Source organism: Aythya ferina (assembly GCF_964211825.1).
Source record: "Aythya ferina genome assembly, chromosome: 5".
Lineage (NCBI taxonomy): Eukaryota > Metazoa > Chordata > Aves > Anseriformes > Anatidae > Aythya > Aythya ferina.
The window spans coordinates 28,732,184-28,752,346 of NC_140301.1; the positions used below are offsets into that span (position 1 = coordinate 28,732,184).

Sequence of the window (20,163 nt, forward strand, 5' to 3'; positions counted from 1 at the left end):
ACGTTTCTCTCTGCTGGTCAATGAACAGAAAATGCTGCTTTCTGCACGGGGAGCGGGGATACTGGCTGCTAGAGTCACATCTGAGCTGCTGCTGTCACAGGAGTTGGGAATTAGGCGTTGCACCAAGCCAAGGATCTACCTACTAAGGATACACAGACTGAAAAGGAACGAGTGTTTGTAAGTTAAACAAATTTGTAGTAGCATCTGTTTTACCCAAATTTTTATTTTTTTTTACTGGGGGAAACAATCCAGAGACAGTGAGACTGAGACACTTCAATTGTTATTTTTGGCACTAAATATATTTTGTATTGACACATCTGTCTGCTGCACTTCACTTAACACATTTCTGAAGAGCCCTTGAGCATCTTCTTTTATAGATCAAGAATCAGAGGCTAAGAAAGGTTAAAGTCTTGATTTGCACTGGTTGCTCAGGCTCTGACTTCCTCTTTGAATGTGTCTCGCACCGGGCACTCGGCTGACACCTCTTTCTCTAGTGTATGTGTGAACAGCCATGGTTCCTTTGTGGGAAGAGGTGGTGGATTAAGGAAAAGCGAGGTTAATATACCCTACTGGTGTGTGGTGCCAGGATGCTTCATCCCCTGAGGATGGTGCTTCTCCTCCTGATGAGTCTTTGGATGCAGCATTGAGAGCGCTCAGGTCTGTTGGCAAAGTGTGGCACCTTTCAGGGCTGCACGGTGAAGCCCCTAGTAATGAGAGGCTCAAATGAGACAGACAGTAACAAGCTGTCCAGGGATGGCTCATTGGCTTCTGCCTCGCAGACAAAAAAGTGTCACCCTAATTTGTGCTTACCTAGCCACGCAGCTGGCTTTTATTCTTGAACTAGATTCCTAGCTAAGATAAAGTCCCTTGGGCATGCCATTTGCATGGGGTTCTTAATTAGAAGAATTCATCCTAAACATGGGCATCTTTCACTCATTAATATGGCAGGGGATAGAGATTAATTGCATCAGCAGAAACGTGTTTGTTGTTGTTTATGTGAAATGTGGCGGTCCTTGGTGTCTGCAGGCAGGGATGAGGTTCTGGGTGATATTGCTGTGCTGCCACTGTTGTGTTTTTAATTATTTAATGAGTTGCTGACTTTGAGTGGAGGTAGCTCCACAAGGCTTGCTCTCTGCTGATCAGGAGATGCTTAAAACTTGCCTATTCCAAAGCTTCTAGATCTGCAGTGATAAAGGGGGAAAATAGTGCCATGTTTAAATTTTTAATAGCCCTCTCCTAAAACATCTTTGTTCTCCTCTCCTGTACTGCCACGAGTGAAGGAAGGGACAGGGTGCAGAGAGGTTTGCTATGATAATTTCAGAATTAACAGCTTAGTTTGCAGCACAAGTAGATCTTGTATCCTGCTTCTTTCCCCTCTGCCCCCCTGTCCCCTCTGGTTCAGCTGGCCAAGGGATGCCCTTTCAAGTGTCTGGAGAAGAGAGAGCTTAGAAAGTACTGTGCAGAGCTGAAGAATCGGAGATTAGAATTGCTCGTTGGATCCTTCTATGTGAAACCCGGCTTCTAGAATTAATTGCTTACGTTCAGGTTTCGAAGGGGCTGTGTTGTTCACAGAGAATAATGCAGGAACAGCTCGCCGGCTCTGAAACACGTGAGCATGATTTGAAATGCTTGCCAGTGGGGTGCAGCAGGGCTCTCCTCTGAAGCTAGTGGCAGCAATTAAATCACTGGAGAGGAGTGTTGGTTTCGCCCCCCCCCCCTTTTTTTTTTTTGTTAATAATCTCATTCATCTTTTCAGTGGAAAATTTCTTTTAGCTGCCTCAACTCCTTCCTTCCTCCCCTGATACCTGTCATGGTGTAAACATATTGCCGAGGAGAACTGTGTCCTCACACAGAGTGAAGGCATGCGAGCTGGCTCATGGAGACAAGTCTTAAGCCCTCTTCTAACCTGGCTGAGATTTTGCTCTCACCCCAGGAGCCTTGGGTGCCCATACAGCTACCCCAGGTCCCTCTGGGGCTCTCTCTGTATGTAAAAACTGTGATCTTCAGCTTCTGTCCCCTAAGTACAAAAACTGGGAGATCTGTGGCATTATGAGAGAGGGGATGAGTATTTGCCCATGCACTTAGTTAATACCTGCTCTTCAGTGAGTGCTTTATTGCAGGTGTTTGCTGAACACTTCTCGCACTTCCCTTTTGGGATTAAAGTGTTAAGAAATTTTCTCCTTCCCCTTGTGCTCTGTGCTGTCTCACCACAAGTCAGGATGAAAGCGCCTCCTCGGCCAAACAAGATCTGGTGGAAGGTTGTGCCTGGAAGATTTCTTCGAGTAGGAGGTTTTTCAAGTTTAGTGGACACTAAGTTAAAGAAATATCTCAAAATGAGGGAAGGTAGAACAAGCATTTTTGCCTCTCCTTGTTCTTAAACGTGTAGTGCCAAGAAATCAGAAGAAGAAATACTATGGAGTTTTTAAGGTGATTGAAGATTTGGTGGTTTGCTGACCTGTGGACTGTGGAGCCTTCTCTGTCTAGAAAAGCCCCCAGAAGAGTTTCTGTGCAGTTTTCTACATGGCTAGCTCATAGTTTGAGGCCCCAGACATCTGATTTTCCAATCTGCCACGTGTCTGAGGACAAGAGTTACAGCCTAGCACTTCAGAATGGTCAAGAAGTTACTGACAGTCCTTGGCTTATTGGGTTCCCCTGTGTAAAATCTCATATACAGCACTGATGACTAATTGACTGAACTCTTGTCTGGAAAAGTTTCTTGTGAGATGTGAGTAATGTAAAATTGCCTTACTGGCTCCAAAAAGCATAAATATTAGTTTAAAATGACTGTTGCCAGGCAGAGAACGCTGTTATCTGCTTTTAATTACAGGACAATATTTTCATTAAAAAGTGAATCCAAGTCATTTTTATCCGTACAGTGAATGGAAGCAGTTAATAAAACTAAACACGTTGGGTTTGAGATTTGCAAGGTCTCTCAGATGAGGACGTACAAAACACCTGCTTCCAGGTGTGCCCGAAGCTGCTGCTGGTGTTGCAGCTCTCCTGTGGAGCTGAGGTGGAAAGGAGGTGTTAAGCACTCCTCGGGGGCTCTGCGAGACGTTGATGCAGCACTGTGAACGTCGCTGATCGTGTCCTCCAAAAGATCTTGCTGGGGCCATTCAGCTGGAAGAAGGGGTGGACAGCTCTGATAGCTTGCTGAGAGAAGCAAAATTTGTGATTTAAAAGCCTGGGGACGCTTCTTACTGTTCCTCTTGCTACATGAAGGTGAGATTCTTATATTTTGCTCTTCAGGTTAACATAATTTATGCCATTCCTGCAGATCTTGGTAGCTGCCAGTAGAGGCTGTGCGTGGGAGGTCTGGAGAAATTATCCTTACACTCTTGGGGTACGCCCTTCAGCTGTCTGCACATGTTGCTCGTGCTTCCTTGACCCAGGCAGGGTACTGCCTCCCTTTTGGGCTGTGACGGAAGCAGAGGCTCTCCCAAAGTATTAGTTAGTCTGTGACTAGGTTAGTCCTGGTGACCTGAGGAGATTCCTGGTTGCAGATAGCTCTGGAGATCATGGTACACCAGGAGGAGGAGTTGAGCTGGTAGCTCACTGACCTTTTGTGGTGCTCCTGCTTGAATCATCAGGTATTTTCAGCTTCCTCAGCTGATGTGAGCATTGGGGTGATGACCAAAAGCGGGACCGATCTTCATGAGAAGGAAGGTGACAGACAGAGGAGGATTCAATCCCCAGTAGATCCAAGGGGCCAGCTTGTGTGCATGGCAAACTTGGCATCTGCAGTCGAAGCGATGCTACCTCACCCTAGATGAGATGCCTTGTTTTTTGAGGGAGTGGATTTAAATCAGGACAACGTTGCCGCCAAAGGCTGTTCATGACCTTGCAGCAGCCAGAAGCCCTGCTGTGCTCGCTGGCCTGACTGCATGTGCCACTAACCAGGCTGGAGTGGGTGGTATGGAGCTCCTGGCATGTCTGTCCTGTCCCTGCTGCAGAGAGGGGAGAGCGTGTGTTGGGTCTGAATGCCATGGGAAGGGTCATGTTATGGAGGCACCAGTACTGAGGGCACCAATGCCAGCTTGTGCCACTGCTGCCACTGACAGCAGGTCACCTCGTTGTGGGATCTTTGGAGGCTGGATGGAAAAGGAGTAGCAGGAGATGAGTTTATTTTGGACAGAGTAACCTGTGACTCATCCTCAGCTTCCTAGAACCCACTGGTCCAAAAAGTGTAATAATTCTGCAAGACTTCAGTGTCACGATCCTTCTTTTTGTTGGCGGTGTCTTAGAAAAGTCTTGGAGTATTGCTCATACTACTGCTTCAGCAATAACTGCTGAAGCCACCGAAGACTTAACCTTGCAACCTCACATCAGCAGCACTGCTCCAAATCTTCAGATGGAAAACACGGAGCACAGAGGGGGCAAAGACGATTAATTGCCTTCTGGAGGTGATTCAGGGAAGCGTATGAGCACATCTCCATTTGCTGCCAGCAGGTACTACAGGCTCACCCTTGCTGTAAATTACAGGCTTCAATGGTAGGACTGAATGTCAACTGCTCTGTTAACCTATGAAATCTAAACCTTTTCAGCCCATCTCTGTATGGGCACCTTGCTAACCAAGTTTGCTTCTTCAGAAATCTTATGTCTGTGCTAGAACTTATGTCTGTGCAAGATTGCTGGCTAGTGTTACAAAGTGCAGGACTTCAATAAAACCTCCAATGACGGTTTGCTTACGTAAATGTGACATGAAACTTCTCTGTTCTCCTACCCTGCCTCTGGAAAGCAAAACATGGTTTACTCAGGGAATCTTCCGTCTTCTTCTGTCTACACACACCTCACATTAATCTGGTCACCCATTTAAATCTGTGACTTCCTTGAGCTCTAACATTTATATAAGCCAAGTTCACTCAGCCCATTAGTCACAGTTGCATCAAACTTACTGTAACATCCTTGTCAACGAAGACTAAATTGAATGAACTTCTTTCTGTGTCCCTTCTCCCCCCAGTATTTGGATATTTTCTCTTCAGAATTAATCTTTTAATCTCTTTAGTGTTTGAAATTTGAGGATTCCACAACAAAGGTCACACCAACCGTGTGTACCTACTATGACAGAATATAACAGAGATAATAAAAACACGAGGGAAGGGCTGAGTTTAAAAGCCAAAAAGGTGGCCTCCTTGTAAAACCTCTCCCAAAAGCATCAGCAAAGAGGGATGCACCATAATGTCAAAGGATATTTGTTTAAAAGGAAAAAGGTTGTAAAAATAAAAATATTAAAATAATCCACGTTTGAAGTCTGGGTGATTGCAGGTGAGCTGTTAAAAATGTCTGTGCATATGCTACAAATGGTAGGCTGGCTGCCATCTTTTTCATCTGTTTCTCCTCTCATTTTTGTGTCTTTTCATGCAGAAACTACGTGCACGGTTTATGAATGAGTCGTTTGGGAGATGTGGATGTATAATTTACATGTGTGTATATTGGCAGGCTTGAGGTTCATATTGCAGCCCAGCTATGAGTGCATACTGTAATGATATTTTAATTGTGGCAACTTTGGGAGACTTCTTTTCAGTGCTGAGGATTTTCATTTTATTTGAAAATAAGTATTTTCCTGTTTTATTTCCAGTAGTGGTTCAGAGAGACTTTGCTGCTCTGTGGAGTGGTACCAATGAAGTGACAAGCTGTTGGACCTCTTGAGCAGAACCACAGGAGGTCAGAGGGATGCCTCTTGGTATCTACCACAGGAGCTATCTTACCTATCTAATAACAGACTAAACCAGGTTGGTTTGGCTGCTATGGGAGGTTTGCTGGGGTATTTTTGTCCTCACTGAGCAGAGGTCCATCGTGGGCACCTTTTACTTTACAAGCCCTGGAGCCCTCTGTCAGCAAGGGCTGGTGCCAGTTGGCTCCTGGGAACAAACTGCCTTCACTTCTCTTGGGTTTCTCCTGTCTGAGACATCCCCAGATGGGACCTGGGGACGTCCAAGAACTGGAAACAGGCAAGTTACAGTCCCCTCCTGTGTGAGGATGGGGTGGCATTGCTGATGAATTCACCAGGGCACCATTGACTCGCAGCAGGTAGAGCCCTCTTTAATTAGAGGTGATGTCTGAGGTGGTAGGACAACCAAGTGTGGATTCCCTATTTGGGTTGCTGCTCAGAGGCAGTTTTCTATATCAGGTATCTCCTAAAGGGCTGCTTTGGTAACGCAATCTGCCATGACTTTTTTCCTCATCCATATCCAAAAGTCACAAGGCAGGCCAAATTTTCAGGATTCAGCCCTGCATCCCTCTATGTCATCTTATGCATATGAAGTGTACTTAAGCTTTTGTACTGCTTGATAAAAGCCTACAGGCAAATCTGAGATTGGATCAGTATTGGCAAATCCCTGAACTATTTGGCATGCTGCAGTGTTACCGAGTGGCTCTCTTGCTGCTATCTCCATAGGCCAGGGGAAACTGAGATGGAAAAGCACTCTCATGGTTGAGCAGGAGGGACCAGGAGTTGGAACTACAGGGTTTTACTCCTGACCTTTGCAGCTTACAGTTGCTCAGGACCTATTCCCCTCACAACCTGCCTGGCCCTCTGGTCCTCACCCCACTGGGGCAGGAGGGTGCCCCCACCAGCAGCCTGCCTTTGAGCAGAGGCTCCACCGGTGAAGCACTTTCAGCTCTGCAGATTAAGACCGCAATGAACACACGCTTGCTTGTGAGGGCTAAGTGAAGAGGCAGTACCTTAAGCCACACGATTGTTAGATGTTTCAGTGTTCCCCAGTTAATGAGCCTCTTTGAGATAGGTGTCAAGAGAAAATAAATCCTATCGTGTCTCAGCCCTTACACAGTAGGATTTGAACTGTGTAACACCGGTTAATGCAGAGAGATAAATTGCTGTTGCGTTACCCTCGCCAAGGTACGTGGTTTGTGTCAGTTGTCTCTCCGAGGCAGCCATTTCTGGAGCACTCCATCACACGCTACAATTACGCTTTTAGTAAGGAACACGACTGACTTTTCTGCAAAGAGAAATGTGATTTGTTCACTAATCTGTGATTAAAGATCAATGGGAAAGATGCCTTTCTGCTTTCCTTTAATGAACTTACTCATTCTGTTGCTCTGTGTGACTGACAGATCTGTATCAAGCCCCAGCCTCTAGCATCACAGTACGAACCTTTATTGCTTGTGTTTAAGGGCTGACTGTTCATTTACCGTCCGAGTACCAGGCAGTTATCCTCTGCAAACCAGCACACAGAAGTGAGTAGTGTGAGGTTCTAGCAAAGCAGGGGGACAGGTGTTGAAAAATTGTGCCTTTTTGTGATGAATGCAGATTACAAGGAATTGATCTGCTAGTTTCTAATGAAGAATGTGCTCCTCAGGTCTTCTGCTCTGCTTAACTTGGGACACTGTTATAAAGGATTGGCTTTCCAGAATTGCCTGAACGTACCAAGAGTTTGGGTCTTTTTGCAAAAGGATGCTTTTCTTTCTCTTTCTGGAGGGGTTCTGCTTTGGGTATCTTAAGTTTTAAGACCTTAGGTCTGAACATGACCGCAGTTGGTTATACTTGGGGGAGGGCAGGGAGCCAATTTCTGGCAGTTGGCTTGTTTCATTTTTGTGGGTCCTTTGGAGCAGCCCACAAATGACACGTTGAAAACCACGCTGGTAACCCATGTATGTTGATATGGCAATTCTCTGTTTAGGCTCCAGTAGATTGTTACCAGAGCCTTGAAGTAGGTGCTGGCAATGAAGAAGTCTACTTTACTCGTGCTGGTTTTGTAAGCTGCTTTTGGCCAAGCTGTTTGGGAAGAAGCTGCAAGTGGATGCCCGAAGCAGTCTGATGAGTGGCACCGTGCTGGGCACAGGCATCAGCTGTGGCTTGGGTCAAAGAAGCAGGCAGAGCCCTGCAGCCGCGGTGGGGCCTGAGGCAGGAGCTGAGCCAGCCAGCAGGCCCTGCCGGGTCTGCAGCTCACCGAGTGCTAATTCCCTTCTCACACATGGGAACTGCCTCTGTTTGCAGTGGGTGAGAACCTAGCTTTAAAAAAATAACACACACAAAGGCAACAAAACAAACTAAAAATTACTGTGGTATTGCTATGGTAACAAACATCTGAAAAGCAGGCAGATCTCTGTATCAATTGCAGGCTCAGACTTTATAGCCTGTGCCCTGGTGCGTGCATATGCAATCAGAGGCAGAAATGAAGCTGTGAGGGAAAACAGCAGCAGGCTTATGATACCTTGGGGTCTTCCCAAACGTGAGAGTTACTGCGGGCCCCACCTGAGGCAGGCTGGGGGTGGCTGCAGGCTGCTGGTACAGCCTGTCACTGCTGGTCTGCTGCCCATCCAGGCTGTGGGGGGACAAATGCACCTCACAGCACTGGTACAGCTGAGCAGAAACGGGTGATCATGGGATGGGTATTGGAATATCCCATGTTTTGAGTTTAAGAACACCTTAGCCTCTCATAAGGTTTTTGGGGAAGGCATAGATCCAATTTGCACTCAGTTCACTGGCAGGCCTGGCATCAAGGCCTGGGAGGAGGCAACAGGAGCTCGGCTTCTCCTCTGGCATGGTGTGGTTCTGGGTTTTGCTTTGTTTTCATTCTTTGCTTTCTGTTTTCACTCTGTTATCGGCACCATTTGTCTCTTTAAAATCAGTGACATAGCAGAGGAGGTGCCAACAGCAGAGAGCTTTGCTTCTCCGGCTGAGATGGAGCAAGTTCTTCCAAAGCACCCCTAATGCATGGGGTATGGTGGTAGCTCTTCCCTTCCACAAGGAACTCCAAAAAGTACAGCAGGACCAGGCAATAGGGCAGGAGGGAATGAGAAGTAACTTCTACCAGGGCAATTGTGGAGGTGCATGGGAGCCACACTGTGTGGAGGCTGATGTGAGGAGAGAGGAAAATCCACCCTGAGACAGCCTGTTTTTGAAGAGGAGGTGCTAGCCCAGCATTGGTACACCTTCAAAACACTGCCGAGGAAAAGAGGTCTCGTTTCCCCCCAGCCCTCCCTGGGGGATGATGCTGAAAGGAATATGGCACAGTGTGTGTGTGGAAGGGAGCGGCCTCTTGTCGCGCAGTGAATTCTCTGCTTGTTGCAGCTCCCGCTCCTCAGGGACCGAGCTGCAGGCTGATTCCTCCTGAACAACATCTCTGCCTTCAAATTAGTAGAAGCTATTAAATGTGCGATACCGCTGGGGACGTGCTCTGGATGCTTCTGGCATGCTGCTCGTTTCTGGCCTACCTTGTGTGTGACTGCGGGGAGGCAGGGGAAGAGATTGTGGTTACTGAACTCTCACGTGTCAGGCAGGGCACACGGTGGCACGCCATTACGTGCAGTCATACCACTGAATGCTTACACGGGACATGTGTGGCAGAACTAACGTTGTGCTGAGACTTGTCACTCAGGATTGCCCTTTGTGCTGAGTGCTTGACTCTACAGCTTCAAATGTCCCTTCTGATACTGGTTTTGGGAGAGATCTCTATGAAGTATTGTAGATACTGACAGACAGTGAAGTGCCCTTCGTGTACGGTAGATAAATCCTGAAGGATGGGCTCCTGTAGAAGTTCAGCACATCTCTCATCTCTGACTTCAGAAAGACAGAGCAGCTCCTGTTGCTTAAGCCTCTGCTAATTGGGGAGAAAAACTGAAAAATGATGTCCCAGCAGCTGGCCAAATCCTGAGAAGCGTGTCACTTGGTGGCATGAGAGCTGCTACGTGTGGCTCACACGCTGTGTCTGCAGAGATCTCAGTGGCAGCTGCCTTGTGTGCTAACCAAAAATCAGATTTCACATCTCACTTGAATCACTAAACCCACTTCATTCAGTAGGAGGTGCTGCTCTGCTAAGGCTTTTTGCTCTCTGTTTGGCGTGTTGCTCTTCAGGCCATCTCCAGCGGTGGTAGGCAGGCCGTGTGAGCTGGGGTGTGTGGGTCAGGAGATGGGTTGGTGCTGTCGGTCCATCGTCCTGCCACGTTCAGGCTTGTTACTCAGCACGCCTTTTGCACCCAACCAGTTATGGTAAGAAATGCTTCTTGCAGACTGTAATGAGAGTTATAAGCCAATTCTTCTTTCACACTTCTCTTTTCTCGTTTAAGAGTAGATCTTCCAAATCTTGTTCCCTCTTTAACAGTTCTTTCAAGTTTTTGGTGGATGGTTTTCTGTTTTTGTTTTTAATGCGGTATCTTTAGTGCTGTGTGTCCCCATGCTTGCAACCACAGCTCTGCTGCTTGCTTTATAATTTATTTTTTTTGAATCTACTTTGAACAAACCTGTCAGCAAGTTTCCTTTGTTCATATTTGTTCATCTCCACGCTACCTTCTGGAGCCAGAAAAGCTAAAACCCAACAAGAGTGAGCCAGAACTGTGAAAAATGTCTCTACATCTTTTTCTATTTGGGAGAAAATGAGTTGTTAGAGACTCTATGTCTCTAACAAGCTGTATTGCATTTAACCTTTAGCTCACCACCACAACCTCCAGCTAGAAATTTATATATTACTTGTCTTTTCTGTAATGAAGGCTATGTAACAACATACTAATTAGAACGTTTTCTAAACATAACCCATTTCTAGGGCAAACATAGCAGAAAATTGGGGCTTTGATTAGTAGAGTGTGTGTGTTTCTGTTTATATTTCCTGTTCTGGCTGAGATACTGTCCTGCTGATGTGACTGGGAATTTTGCCACCGGTCAGGATTTCAGTGGTAATTTACAACACCCTTAGCTTTTACATTGTGTTCTTCTGAATATGAACAAAGCGTTTGTGCTTCGTGCTGCTCTCTGAGTAACTTTGGAGAGGAGAAAGCAGAGCTCATCCTCATGAGTACCCCTGTGATTTTCATGGAGTGAATGGTTGGATTATATGTATATAGTTTTTCTTTTCCCTTCGTATTTAGGAAGGCTGCTGGTGGCCCAGGCAAGATTCTTTGACCATCACAGCACTGGTGGCTTTTTGGAGCTATGCATCAATTTAGTGAAATAAATATGAATGGTGAAAAATGTGCTGGCCTGGTGCTCCAAGGCGATGGGAGGAAGCTAGACTGTTGCACTGCCCAAAGACATGAGCTCACTTGATCCTACTTGCAGCTACCATGGTTTGGAATAAGAACTAAAAATTAAAAATAAAAATAAACAAAAATTAAAAAAAAAAAAAGCACCTGATGGAACTTAAGGAGAAGAGAAGCCACGTTTCTTGACCACATTGGTTATATTCTCACAACGCTCCTCTGGGAAGCAAAAGTGTATGGTCTGAGCTCCAGGTGTGGGAAACAACCACGTACATTTTTCTTATGACAAACGCATGAGCTTTTAGTTTACAAACTTGCTTGTGGATTGGAAACTGCTGCCACTGGGCTAAGGTGTGGGAGGCTGTCGGCACTGCAGCTGTGGCACTGTGAGGGAAGTGGCGTGTGATGGTGGGGCTCCTGCAAGCTTTCTGGAAATGTCATTTGGGCAAAAACTCCCCACTGGAGTAAAATGTTGAAGTGTCTTTTAATAAATGAACTCAAAAATAGCAGTTCTCAAAATCTGTCTGATCAGGCCTAAGATTTAGCCAAGCCAAAAAACAGCTGTAGGCCAAGCTTTCTGCATAGCTGTGCTTTTGCTGACCACAAACATTCAAACATTACAGGATTAGTGCTGTTTGTATTGTATGGGGACTGGTGCGGTAATGGATTTTAAAGATCCTCACTGGTCACATTGCAGTCACTGAGTTTGTTTTGCCGCAGTTTGCATCTGCAGGATGAGACGAGTGGCTGCGTGAGGGGCTGCAGGGCTCCGTGCATGGGGAGCTCTGGGTTTCCATGAGCAGTGGTTGTGCCCATGACCTGCCCTTAGTATTTTGAGGCTCAGGTGTGTGCGTTTTTGTTGGTGCCTGGGTCAGTGGTTCAGCTCTTCCATATATGCCCAACTCTTCCCTGGTTGACAGTGATTAAAAAGGAGAGCAGAAGGGCTGTTGAGGATGCTGCTATTAATAATGTGATGGAAGCCTAGAATGACAGAGGCCTGCATAGTGTAACACAGGTTTTTTTTCATATTTGACAGGCATATATGAGCCCGTTGCATGATTTTTCATTGGTATGCACTATCCTTGATTAAATTTGCTATTGGGGAGGTGAATTTAATGTCTGTGCAAATGGAGACCCAAGCAGGAGCCGAGCATGGTTCTGAGGGTCTTGTCAGTTCAAATTGATTGCTGAGCCCTGGAATTGGAGTAATGCAGTAACTGAAAAATTAATCAATTAAATTGGATTTCATTTGGCTTCTAAACAAAATGCCAATGGCCTGATCCACTCAAATCTTCACTGACAGGGAATGAGTTTCTGCATTATCAGAAGACTCTGTTGTGAGCCACAGAGCTGAATGCATGGTGGTGAACACATCTGAGCGAGCTGCCTCCTGCGGGACTAATGCTTGTAATAATTCATGGATGCATATGCACCATCCCCACTGTCCTACCCAGATGGTATTTCCTGGGAAGATGAGTTCATGCAGTTTCTTATTGAGCAGACGGGTGCTGACAGGCTGGGTTTGTCCCTGTTGGGAAGATCCAACTGTCCCCTGGTCTTCCTGTGCGTTTCTGAGGAATGTGAATGTTGGCTATAGCAGAACTATGCCATTTTATTCGTAATCTTCTAATTCCCATTTTAAAGCTGTGACTCTTGAGGCTGAATGATTAAAGAGGTACTTCAACTCCCCTTTTCTAGTCTTAGCAAAAAGCCCTTGCAGGGTGATCTTGAAGGCAAAGAAAATGAGCCTCGAGCTTAATATAATTAAATATTTTAATGCTTTCAGTGAACTGTGCCAGCTCCTTGGTGCTCACTGACCTCTGCTTATCTCTTAAGTAACTAGTTTGCTACTGCCTACATTAGCAAGAAGCAGGCAGCAGCTGCAGGAGTTCAGACTAAGATGTTTCAGGGAAGCTGCACTGTTATTTTCTTGACCATTGGAGCCTTTCTCCTTTTATTTATTTCTTTTTAATAGCTAAATCTTTAGTTTCACTGTTGGGGAAGCTTCTTCACACAGCTTTCTTGACAAATAGTATGGAAATGTAGGCTATATTCTTGAGTTTTGTCCATATTCTGTGCTGTGTTTTCTTTATGGAAAGCTGGGGATTAGTGTAGCTTCATTTCCTCTCTTGACCTGAGGCATTCAGCAGGTTAAAACGAAAAAAAAAAAACAAAGAGAAATCTTGACTTCATCAGGAGAGGTTATTTTTCCTTAGAAATTTCAGCTGCCTATTCTCAGCCTCCCGTTCTCCATGTCACTTCTCCTTTCTGCTGGCTTGGGAATAGCACAATGCTGCCTCGCCGTCCTCAGCTTAGCAGGCCTGAAGCTGCTTTCTCCTCTGCGGAAATATCTGTGGCTGCATCTGTCACTCTGGACAGTTGTGATTCACTGGGAGGAAAAGGCTGAATGTAGGTCACTTCAGTTCAAGGGGAATGGATGAGTGCATCAGCTCAGGAGGCACATGCACATGTTGCATCTGTGCAGACAGCAGAGGTGGGGGAGTGGGCACAGGGAAATAATTAGTGATGGATGCATTTAATGAAGATCTATCCCACCGCCATTTGCACTGTCTTATTGGCCTCATGGGTACTACCAGGTAATCAAGAGGGCATTATCTGTGTCTTGATGTTGAATGAGGTGCTATAAATCTGGGCTCAGGTAGTGACTATATCTAACACTTAGAAGACAAATAAAACTGTTCCTTTTTCTTCTTTGTTTTATTAACTCAAAATTACTTGGAAACCTGGGTCACTCTTAGTGTATTTAAGTGTCTACAAAGACTGGGATATTTTGCTGCAAGAACAAATGTAGCAGCCTATAGTGCCTGACTGAGAGACCTCAAAACCCACTTTTACAAACTGCATGTGTATAGCATTTAGCAGAGCAGTGCTCCTATATACAGTGAGTAGCCAAGATGGATTTTGCTAAGGAGGTTTTCTATGTGATACTAAACAGATGTCTGAAAGCAGACAGCTTCATATTCATGTGACCATCACTTCTTTGTTCAAAACCTTCATTCCCAGAGGCACTGTGTCTCCAGCTATCCTTTGGGATCTCTTTCTGACTATGCTGTTGTTCTGGTAGGGGTGCCAGTATCAACTGCCTAGTCCCTTAGGTATTGAAAGAGTGTGCTGGCATACGTCTTCTCCCTGACACTAGATGTTGTCATGGATATTTATGGATAGAAATAGGTGTGTTTGGAAAACAAGTGCTGTTTCAGGGAAGAAAAACTCAAACCTCTCTCTCCTCTTTCATGCTGGCACTCAGTAATTTTGAAGACTTTCCCCTCACTCCATTTTTCAGGGTTTTCTTTGCATTGGTTTTCTCCTAAAAAGAAATACAGAAGCATAAAGGCTTTCTGTCACCAAAAATGGTGTCCTTCATGTTACAGCAAAATTTGCCAAATGGGGGAAAAAATCTTTCTACCCCAGGAAGTGAGAAGAAGATCAAATGAGCACAAAGCCAGATGTGTCTGGACATGCGGGTGTTTATATATATTCAATGTATACAAATATCATAAATATAATAAAAGCAAAAATTGTCACAGATTTTCAAGTTTGTATAATGGACATCTGTGTGCTTTAGACTTCAGACTCAGGGAAGAAATAGGCATTGGCAACTGCATCACCTCATCTGGGGTCTGGATTTCCATGCTTCTGAGCAGCTTTATTTCCTCAAAGTTGCTTATAAGGTAGTGCCCTCAGGCATCTATCTTTGAAGCTCTTTTGGCTTCCACTGTTGCTTTATATAACACTCCTAAAAACAAAAATCGAGAAGGATGCCCCAGGGCATCATGTCCCCTCCCTCCAGTTATTGGCAATTTCTTTTTGCCTCTGGTTAGCTGGGCCAGAAAGCTCGGTGGGGTGCAGCCCTTGCTAACTGTTTCAAGGTCTGCTCAGGGATTATATAGCTGGATCAAAGATGGGCATACTTAAAAGGTTACCTCCTATTAAATGTAGGGAAAAATCTGTCTTGGCCAGCTGTAGAGCACAATAACTGACAGTATCAGGCACTTGTCGTGTGAGGTTGTAGAATAAGTTCCATCTTCTCAGGTTACCATTCAACAATGAATATACATCAGGGAAAATGCATGTAGTAACATAATTGTCTTTATTTTTATCTCCCCCCACTCCTTTGTTAAATTTCCCTTGCACAGATTTCCCTCTCTTGTGTTGCCTACTTTCTTCCCCCAAACTGTCTAAAAGACCAGCTTGCCAAACCATGGCAAGTCTGTTTGAAAGGCAGTGGCCAAGCCTTGTCCATCAACCCACTGTTGTGACCTGTAAGTTGGCATCGTCCCATTTCTAAATCTTTTATGCCACCAACCCCCAAGGTCCAGCGGCTTGTGACACACACCACAGGAGGACGTGATGTTTGCTGTATCCAGGCTGTAGGCAACACCATGGAAAACACCGTGCCATCTTCTGTGTCTCTTGGAGGAAGCTCTGAGAGTGGTGTCCAAAAAGTGATGGGTGTGGGGAGAAGGTTGCTGTGGAAACCAAACACAGGAAAATAGTTGCTTCGCCTTTCTTGCATCATGCAGGGTTTCTACCTTTTCAGGCCAGATGCTTGAGGACGCTTTCCTTGTCAACAGCTCATAGCCTCTGCTGGGGACCCACCACTGGTCTCTCCGTCCCCATTTGGAACTGGCAGCAGGCCTCACGATAGCACGGAGCTGATGCCAGTAGAAAATCTCTTGTGATTGATTGCTGGTGTGGGAGCTGATCAATTCAAGTTGCTTTACTACCTCCATTGTGTTACTCTGGTTTGTGCAATATACAAACTAAATGTCAAAATTAATTTCAGAGTCCTCTGTCAGCGCCTGTACTCCTCAAAGAACAAGGGATGGTTCTATTTAATTGTGGTAACTTTTATTAACATTTCATAGCAGAAGTTCTGTAAGAGCACGGTTCCCAAACCACATTTAAAAAGCTTTACACAGTTAAAGCATGAATAAAATAGGGCCTATTGCTGTCAGGCACAGCCTCTTCTCTTAAAGTATTTTGTGCAATTTAACAGAGCAGATTATGGGTTATTCCACGAGGAATAAGAGCTAAGTGCACGCTGGGATTCCTAAACCCCCTCTGAGAACGTGATACCCCCTCTAAAACAATTGCCATTGGCAAAAGGCATTCGAGCTCGCATATTCAGCCCACTGACTGACAGTACCGTGCTCCCCAGCAAGTAGGATTCTCCTGGGAATTTACTGGGAGCTGCTGCAGCTCCCAGTCCTGCCCTGTCTGTATGCTGTGCCATTCGGAGCCCAGCACCGTGTCACTGTAGGGGCTGCAGAGCAGCACATGTCTCCCTAGCATCCCCAAGCACTGTTGTGCCCAGCAGCTGGGGTTAGAGGGAGAGAGGCACAGGCAGATGCGGGATCACTGCGGTGGAGGTATGTGGGGGCAGTGGGATAAATCACCTTAAAGATCACCCAGTTCCAACTACCCTGCCATCGGCAGAGACACCTCCCACTGCACCAGGTTGCTCAAAGCCCCCTCCAGCCTGGCCTTACAGTCTCTCTGGGCATCCTGTTGCAGTGCCTCACCACCCTCTGAGTGAAGAATTCCCTCCTAATATCTAATCTAAACCTACCCTCTCTTAGTCTAAAGCCATCACCCCTTTTCCAATCTCTACGCTCCCTGGTAGAGTCTCTCCCCATCTTTCCTATAGGGTCCCATTAAATACTGGAAGGCTGCTACAAGGACTCCCTGGACTTTTCTCTTCTCTAAGCTACCTAACCCCAGAAAGATATGCAAGAGCTGCAAAGTATGCATCCTGTCATAAAATTGGTGTGAATCTAACCTCAACTACAAATTATTAATTATACTTACATCTGAGAGTTTTGCATACCTTACCCCCGTTGAACAGTGATTCCTTCTGGCCCCTGGAATACGCTTTTTCTTTTTGAGTTTGGCCAAGCCAAAAAAAAACATCTTGGGACTCTAAGTTCCCAAACTGCTCTGGTTTTAGTGGCTGTTTTCTCAGTGTTGGAATTGGTGTGTCTGGGCCTGGTGGCAGATGATGGACAGAGGTGAATGGTGCTGTATATTACAGTCTTGCAAGCGATCTGGCCTAGAGCTATAGCACTGTCCTAGTTGAGAAATGAGGCCCTCACATTTTCACGGATGTGCATGGCATTAATTCCTTTCCCTTAATCTCCTGCTTATGGCATTAATTTTTCTACTTAAACAGTTGCTTGTCCCTCAAACCATGTCAAAACACACATAATGATGTGCTTTCAACATCCAGAAGAGTAGCTCAGTCCATCCTGTCACTAAAGGGAGGAACATATGTGCAAAAGAGAAATGGTAAAATGAGATTAAAAGGCTTACAGTATTTCCTAAAATTTTAGTGTGTGAATTGTGTTGGAAGTCACAGTAACGTTTGGGTCAAACCTCAGTTTGTGCAAACTACTTTGCTAATCCCTAGTCTAGACACTCAAATTTCCAGTGCCTATTAATCTTTTTCTGCTTTCACGTAGCAATTTTTTGGGGTCTGTCATAGCACATCAATCAAAAGGAACTGGTCTCTTCTGCTCCTGTAACTCCCAGTTGTAGTTCCAGCCTCAAGAAGTGCCTAGCCATATAGGTTATGGCAACGAGCTATCCTGTTGATTTGGTAAAAACCTTACCTCTGAACTCAGCTGTACACACTGTGCCTTTAATGTGCCTAAAGCCCATACATGCTTAATTTGACTTTCTCCTCTCGTGAGAGGTGTTAATGCAAAGGGAGAGGAAGGAGGGGGTTGCTGTCAGTCTTCCTACCTCAGAGGAGTTTGTGGGGGAACTGAGTACAGTTTCACGGAGAATCGGTGCTGTTCCTGGTAAGTATGTTTTGAATTAACAGTGATGAATGTCCTGTAGTCAAACAGCTGTGTTCTAGGGAAGGAATCTGATAAAGCAAGTCAAGTCAGTCCTTTAAAAATAAGCTCTATATTCACTTTGCTGGGCTTTTATGTAGCTGTGTGGACACCACTGAGAATGGTGTTTGCTCTCCTCTGTTTATTAGGCTTTGCTTTTGTGTTGTTTGCAATGAGTTGTAATGTCTATGGCTTTTCTGAGGAACTGCTACCATGGTGTTTCCTCAGTTTTTTTGTATTAGTTCAGTCCTGCTGAACTCTAGGGGTTTGAGTGCCTTTATTGAATTACAGGTATTGTTTTCAGGTACTTTTCTACATGCATTGAGATAATTTTGAATTCTAATCCGGCTCCCCAATGTCTCTGACACCTTTTGCTGGATTTCCTTGGGCTTTGATAAAAATTGTTAGTCTCAAGATCCAAGCCGTTAATAGCCCTGGATCCAGCACCCCTAAAACCTGCCCTTGCAATAGCCCCTCTGCTCTGTCAATGAACGGTTGGTAATCCTGCTCTGACAGCAGCTTTTTAGTTGGTTTCAACCCATTCTCCTCTAGTTTTAGTCTAGGCTATTATTTCTCTAGCTTACTAATGATATTTTATAAGCCTGTATCAAGAGCCTTACCAAAGTCGTGATGTGTTACATCTACTGCTTTTCCACACCCCTAAGACTGATTACTCCATCACAGGAGCAAATTATCTTGGTCTGACATGATGTGGTCCTGTCACATCTCAGCTGGCTGCTATTTATTACCCTCTTCCCTTCCCGGTGCGCACACATCGGCCATTTGATTACTCCTTGCAGCATTTTCCTGAAGCTAGGCTGTCCGAGCTATCATCCCCTGAATCCTCCTTCTTCCACGTTTATAGAGAGCATGAAGAGATACCAGCTGAGCTAAAAATGAGACGTGTTCTTAACTGATAATGAATTCCTAGTGCTCTTTATGTATGGCCCACGTCAGCCCCAGGGCCACCAGCCCCAGTGAGGCCGCAGCAGGACTCCAGCTCCTCACAGCCCGGCCTGGCCACGGACCCCACAGAGCTGGGCCCACGTCCCAGGCCTTGTCTGGTCCCCAAGGAAAGTTCCTGGGGCTGAGGCTGCCCCGGGGCCCCTGGCTGTGGTGGAGGGATGGGGTCAGGCCCTGTCCCATTGCTGTCGCAGTGCCCTGACAGGATGGCTCCCGCAGGCTTGCTGCTGCTTCCAGCGCCTTGCACAGTGTTCGGGGCAATATAAACCAAACCCAGCTGTCGCTTTTCCAGGGCTTGGGGAGACAGAGATAAGTAGCAAAGGGTGAGTGAGTGACCGCAAAATATTTAAAGGCGCAGGATTAGCTGGGGTTTCGCTACACAACAGCGTTGTTTTCTAGGGTGAGAAAGAAAGGAAGCTCTGACTGAGATAACTTCAGATATAAATTAGAGGAGGAAATCGTTTCAGCTTTTAAAGGAACCAAAATAACTATTTTTTCCTTGTACTGACAATACAACCTCAGGGAAAGTCTAAGAAGCAGGGAGGCAGGGGCTGGCATCCCCGCTGAGGTGCCTGCAGGGTGGAAGAGAGGCAGAGTGCGTGCCAAAGTGTGCCTGAACCTGAGCTGGGTAAATCCATGTGCAGCAGCTTGAGCATGCTGTGTTTGAGAAAGTTTCTGGGTATTGAAAATAGTGTAGCTTTATTTCCTATGCCAAGACGTTTTTTCCTTTCTTGTATGGTCAGAAAGGGAGATCTGAGCATCAGGCTGACTTGGCTATAGTAGGCATAACTTGATGGGTCTTCCTTTTTCCTCTCTGTCATTTCATTCATCTTCTCTCCAAACTGAATAATTATAACCTTTAGTTTCTCTTCATCCTCCAAAAATGTATTTCCAGAGACGGGGTTGACAAAAACTGTGCTCTGGCCATGACTGCTGAGCTGTCCCTGATTTTGTATGACAGCATTCATGACAGTTTGCTTTCTCCGTCCTGTTCTAAGTCTAGACGTTTGCTCTCAAAAGCATTTGGACAATGCCCTCAGACACATGGTCTGATTTTTTGGGTGGTCCTTTGGGGACCCAGGAGTTGGACTCAGTGATCACTGTGGATCCCTTCCAACACAGGATACTCTGTGATTCTACTTTTTGTCCTATTTTCCACCTCTGCACACTAAGTGCTGAGGTTTCATTGAGCTGTCCATGGGGATGCTCAGATCCGTAATGCATGTGGTCACATTTAGTTTGCGGTCCATCAGTGTGTGTGAGTAGTTTAATTTGTTTCTTCTAACGTGTGTTACCTTGCACTTGCGTACACTGCATTTCGTTTGCCATCATCTTGCTCAACCGTTCAGGTCTCTTAGGGTTGTCCACACTGCAGAGGAGCCCTTTGCAGAGACAGTGACCCTAT

The 20,163-nt window shown here is 45.6% G+C and overlaps 1 protein-coding gene across 3 annotated transcripts in view; it reads left to right on the top strand.

Annotated features, from left to right (window-relative positions):
* Window positions 1-20,163, top strand: part of GALNT16 (polypeptide N-acetylgalactosaminyltransferase 16) — a 72,151-nt gene that overhangs the window by 16,746 nt on the left and 35,242 nt on the right. The window lies entirely within an intron of this gene.